The sequence below is a fragment of the Etheostoma cragini genome, chromosome 3 (assembly GCF_013103735.1).
Source record: "Etheostoma cragini isolate CJK2018 chromosome 3, CSU_Ecrag_1.0, whole genome shotgun sequence".
Taxonomy (NCBI): Eukaryota; Metazoa; Chordata; class Actinopteri; order Perciformes; family Percidae; genus Etheostoma; species Etheostoma cragini.
In genome coordinates, this window is record NC_048409.1 from 11620297 (window position 1) to 11626607 (window position 6311).

The following is a 6311-nucleotide window of genomic DNA, read 5'->3' on the forward strand; positions in this document are numbered from 1 at the left end:
ACGCCACGGTTGTGTCATCACAGCTGCAGACAGTTGTTCTTTAGAAGTCACATGATTAGTTGAATGGAGATCACCTGTGTGTATGTTCACACAAAACAATGGTCGGCGAGTATCCCAAAAACTGGCAGATGGACCTTTTTTTTCTGTTTAAGAAAGAAGAAAATGTCACAGATGCAGGTAACACTTTACTTTAGTGTTTATAATTCATATTTAAAGGGGTTCTGCTTAGAGTCATGGCGCCCTGAGAAGAGAATAGAGAGGTGAAGTCCCTTCCCTCCCGGTGGATGCCATGGGATCTTATTTCATACAACAACAAAAAAATTTAGTAGTGAGCAAGGCAACTCATTTTTTCCATCCAATTTGAAGTGAGCCATGAATTACTCACATGCTGTCAATTAAAATGGTGGTGAAAGCACTAAACTACATATCTTGTCTCGCACAATATACGTCACCTTGCTCGCTCATTTTGCTCGCTAGCTGACTTAGCTATTCTCCACAACACAGGGATAGTTATCTTACCTAATGTGTTTAATCCATCCCAGTAGGAAACACACCGGCATCGTAACTTCAGCTGGACATCCCTTCTGAGACATTTGGGTAAATTGTCTTGTTAATGACAGTCTCGTATTCAAAGAGTTTTACGATAAACTGAGTACTTCTTGACTTGCAAAATTATCTTTTACAATGCCAAACATCATATGTGTAACTGACGGCTCAATTCAAACGGGATTAAATAATTATTTGTCTCTCCCTGTTCACTACCATACATATTTAATCCAAAATAAGGTCCCATGCATAGGCTGCTAATATTAATTAATTAATTATCAATTTATATACAGTCTATGGTTCCGTGTTGGTCCATTGGAAGGGGAGGGACTTTAAATTGTATAGAGTCACGTGTGTTAATGCGTGTGGCTGTGAAAAAACGTAGGTATTTTACGTATTGCATAACAGTTTGTGAGAGCCGTGTGGAGGCAATCCCAACCTGCTGTTTTTATTCAGTATTTCAAGGACAGTGCCTTTAAACATTCACTAAACGTTTTATTACACTCAATGTAGTTATACGCACAAATGGGGACAACACAAGTGTTTATCAATTTGCATTACATATTTTTATGTTATGATAAAAATGCATTCAATATCTGTTTATGCACCAGCAGTGAGGATAGTTAACATATCTGCTTACAACTATGTGTTACAGTTATGTAACACATGAAATGCTCAATAGGGTAGTTCAAATCAATTTACTTAATCAAATCATTCTTTCATATTATTTTGTATTACATGCGTGATGGTGACTCCAAAGAAAGCAGTAATTATGATCTGTCCTAAGAAATTTTGTGATATAACAACACACAGAGGAGCACCTGCTCAGTCGGATCAAAAGAAAGAGAAGCAGTTTGTGCCTGATCTACCAGGATATACTACAATCTGTGTCCTCTCCCTCATAGACACACTCTCTCTGTTGATTATTTTCTCTGTGGTGGTGCTCATCCTTCCAACTGCTCTTCTTCTCCTGCCTCCCTCCCTCCTCCCCCCAGCTGTCCTGTGGGATGTGATGATGCTCTGACAGGCTTGGTGTCTGTTCTTGGAGGTGCTGGTATTTTCGTGCCACAGCAGTGGGGGCTGGTACAGGAATAGGGCCGGAGTTGTATAGTGGGAGTGGGATGTGGGGAGGGCTCGGATGGTTTAAGACTACTGAGAGATTTTAAGCCATTGTATACACTCAGGAGGGAAACCAGGGAGGATTGCGTAAGTCAGATCCCTGGCTGCAAATTTAGACTGGGCCTGCTCACGCAATAATTTGATGAGCAGTACTATCTCAGTCGTCAGAGCCGGGGTATTTAAAGATGTGAGTGTGTGTTGGCATAGGATGTGGGGTGTATTCATTATGCGTGTTTATTTACAAGTCCAGAAGATAGCTGGTCATTTGTGATGGAAAGAGCATTTGCATCTACAGTACAGCACCTCTCCCCTCTGTTCTCTCTGTTCCTCATCCCGCTGTCACAGACAGGTGTTTTGTAGTCTGTGCCAAAGAAATATTACGGTGATGTAAAATCTTGACTGAAACGCCTTTTTTACTCCTCCAATTTAATGACAGAAATAAACTTGGACAGCAACAAGAACTCTTACACATTAATAGATGATAGATTTTAGCCTTTTCATTTTCCACTTGGGTCCTCTTTTTTTGTCTATTTGCATGTGTAGAGGTCTGGTTGGAGTATTATCATGTAGTGTAAAAATTCCAGCCTATGTCACAGTCTTTTAAGTATTAAAAAAAATGCCACTACAGTTTGGAGTAGTGACGCACCCCTCCAACTTTTTCTCTGCTAATAATGATATATCAACTCTGTGTAATGAGTGCTCCTCTTTCCCCAGATTTCAAATCTGTATACCTCAAAGTCATTCACAGGAATCATGAGGTCAGGGATGCAGAAACACTGAGTTTTATAATGACCTTTTTAAGGAAAGTGTATGATTGGTCATGTCATGGTATGTCTCGCATTGCCAGACCCTCCTCCACAGCACTGCGGAGGAGGGTCTGGCTAGTCCACACAGCAATCCGGGACAGGAGAAAAACAGGCTAAGGTTTTTTGGCATTTCTTTAAACCAATCACAATTATCTTGAGTGGCGCTCAGGGCCGAGCGGAGCCACCGCGAAATAGCCTCGGGAAGGAACTTGTTTTGGTAGAACATGCGTACGTTCACAGGTTGTTTTAGTTGTGCAACAGAAAACTCAGATTGGACAGATAGTCTAGCTAGCTGTCTGAATTTACCTTGTAGAGAACTGAGGAGCCGGTTAACCATAGTCCTCATAAATCCACCAGAGATTAAAATTCCAACGCAAAGAAAGCGGAAGGTCACAGAACTGAAAACGGATTTCCGTGAAGAGAGACATTTGGCAGAATTTCAGGAAGAACAAGAGCAATCCCTGATGTGGAACGTCATGGAAACATAGACTACGTCAGGGGCCAACGCCCAATCCGCTAAACAAGGTTAGTGCACCAATATCGATCGGGTCGATCGAATCAGTGTATTTCTTCCATAAACTACTTTGTTCCATAAACTACCTGCGATACCTTAAGTTTTCCAAACTGTTTAATCAACCATCATACAAAGCACACATAGATTCATATTTAATTAAAATAACATAAAATACCTGAAAATGACAGATGGACTTTTTATGTTGCTATCAATGTTTTGTTTGTTTTTGGAGACAGGAGAAAACTGCTTCAGTGGAAATCACCAACCCCACCTACAGGTAACTAAAAAGTCAAAGTACTTTTATTGGTCTCCCTAAGGAGAAATTTGCTTTGGACACTGAGCAACTTACTTCGCTGCAAGAGTTACAGACACAACGACAATCACAGGGTTAAAAACAATTAAAAGACAAATGTACAGTCAACATATGGGCTCCACGAGGGCCTGTGCAAATTGCAGATTTACGATTTTCTGTACTAAATAGAAAATATGTTTGAAACTCCCCTCCTGACTTAAAGAATACCATCGTTACTGTGTGTCACACCCTCAACTTGTTTATATAGGCTACTTATTGTACACAAATGTAGTTTCAAGCACCTCATAATTGTATTTAAACATTTTACATTAAAAATGTTGTCTGGCTGGTTTACAGATTTGTTCAAATCTAGGATGGATAGATAGATACTGTAGATAGATAGATAGATAGATAGATAGATAGATAGATAGATAGATAGATGGATAGATAGAAAGGATTGTAACTGCTTTGAATGTTGTTTTGTCTTCTTTGTCCTCCTGTACTGATTTGTGTGCTCACCCACTGTTCTGCTTGCTTGTCTCTTATACTGCATATGCTCTGAATGGGCATCGTTTTTGACCCGGAATGGAAGCGGGTAGGTGCTGTCATGTCTTTTTTGGATATTCTACCAACTGAATTGCTTCTTTTTTTTTTGTCTCAGCAGTGTGTTATCTTCCCGGACTCTCTGCTAGTCTGCAGAGTGAAGATCACAGCCGGCACTCTAAACTAATATCAGCGACAGTCAATGACACTTCATCATACAGGTGTGTTTACACGCATGAGATACTGTCAAATTTAGTTAAGTTAGGAAAAAAAAGTGATAAATTGTGTCTTCAATAGGAGCCATAGAAATCATTTTATTTCTATGATTAGAACTCACACGACAAGAAGGGGGGGTTTATAGACACTGTCATAAACACGGTTAACACAATCTCAACTGAAGAATACTCCTAACCTGGAAATCACCTACTGATCAATGTGCTCCTTAACCACAGGGTCAAATCGAAACAAGTTTTAGCAGAGGTTTAATTCTATTTCTATTTGTCAATTTTGATTTTTATTCTCACTTTCTTTTTTCTGGCTATTTACATTTTTTCTTCCTTTTCCCCTGTAATGCGTGTTGTTGTTATGGGGTGTTAATCTGGCAGTGTGTTTGTTTGCTAATGTTTTTCATCAATACAAACTGTTTACTGTATAAAAAAATGCCCCACAGAAAAAACATGTTTGAAATTCCCCTCATAACTCGAAGAACACCATCGTTAATGAGTTTCACACCCTCAACTTGTTTATAAAGGCTACTTATTGTACACAAATGTAGTTTCAAGCACCTCGTAATCGTTTTTTAAACAATTCACATTAAAACTGTTAGCTGGCTGGTTTACAGATTTGTAAAAATGTAGGATAGATAGATAGATAGATAGATAGATAGATAGATAGATAGATAGAAAGAATTGGTTGACATATATATGTAACATGGGTGGTTGGAGGAGGGGGGGGGGGTCAATCTATCTGATAGAATTTATCTGACTATCCGGTGATCTCAGAGATTACCAACAGCTGATTTAGATAAGAAAGGAGAGATCAAATGAGCAGAGGAGAGAAGGAGCACTGTGTGGGCAGAGAAGGCCATCGAGGACGGGGGGGACACATGCAGGTTTTCCTCACGTGTGCAGTCCTCTCTTCTACCCCCATATCTTTTCTCTCCCTCTCTCTCGTCATTGAATCCCACCCTCTATCACTCCCTCTTCCTTACGCACTCACTCTCTTTATTACTACCTCTTACTGGTCCCTGAAAAAAATAGGGCAAGTCCTTATGTAAGGAAGAGAGAAGAAGTGGGGATGAGGTGGGTGCTGTAAACAGGTAGGGGAAAAGGTAGAAACAGCCTTCTGGAAAAACAAGCTGAGAGAGACTGATTTAGAGGGAATAAGGTAGTCGGCATCCACATTCCTCATCCAGGGGGAAGAAGTATTCAAGTCTACTTAAATATTGACAAAAATGCTGCATTGTGAAAAAAACACTACAAAATAGGTAGATCCTGCTTTCAAAATGCAATGTTAATACCAATTCTAGAGTCCCTGCCAGAGTGTTATATTAGTAATTTGTGGAGTCTAATTACCTCATTCTGTTTCATTGTTAAAATGCACTGCATGCTATTGTCTTTTTGTAAAGTATAGATTTTTATGAATTAGAACAATGATATATATATATTTAACTGCTGTGGCTGTACTCCAAAATGGATTACAAATGTAACACTGGTGTTTTAAATGCAGATATTTTTGGCTTCAACAGTGTTTCGGGTATTTGGAGCCCTTTTACCACTGGTGGTAAGTACAAAAATGGCTGCAATTTCTAAATCCGATTCGGAAGTTAAAAAAAACTCAAATTAATACTGAAAATCTGGACTTGAACCACAGTGACATTTCAAATTGAATGTGCTGAATTAAAGCAAGAAATGAAAGTGACTGAATAGATGTAGACTGCTACAGGTAGATTGCCAGTGCTGCAAAGTAATGGAGTACACTAACTCAAGCACCATATACTGAACTCAGTAGAAACACTGAACAGCACAACTCCATTCATTAAATGAGCATTTCATTTGATGTTACTTTATACTTCTTCTTCACAGTATTTCAAGGGAAAATCTTTTACATGTTATTCCAATTTCTTTTTAACAGGTAAAAGTTACTTTGCTTGTTCCAATTTTATGTACAAAACATGTCAGCTTGCTTTTGAAACTTACATCCTTTTACCAAAATGACATTTTCAATGCAGGACTTTTACTTGAAATGGAGTATCTTCATATTTTAGTATTGTCACTTTTACTTGTAATACATCTAAATACTTCATTTAGCTGCTTCAGTATCAATGTCCCGGTATGGTGCACCTGGCTGACTGTCACACTGACCGTTACACCGCCATGACTTACTTGGACCCTCAAACAGATCACAGCCTTTGTTAATGTTACGAGCAACACTTTTCCTTCTATATAATATCTCAAAGTGTCTGCTGTGATAAAGGAAGTGGACAAATATG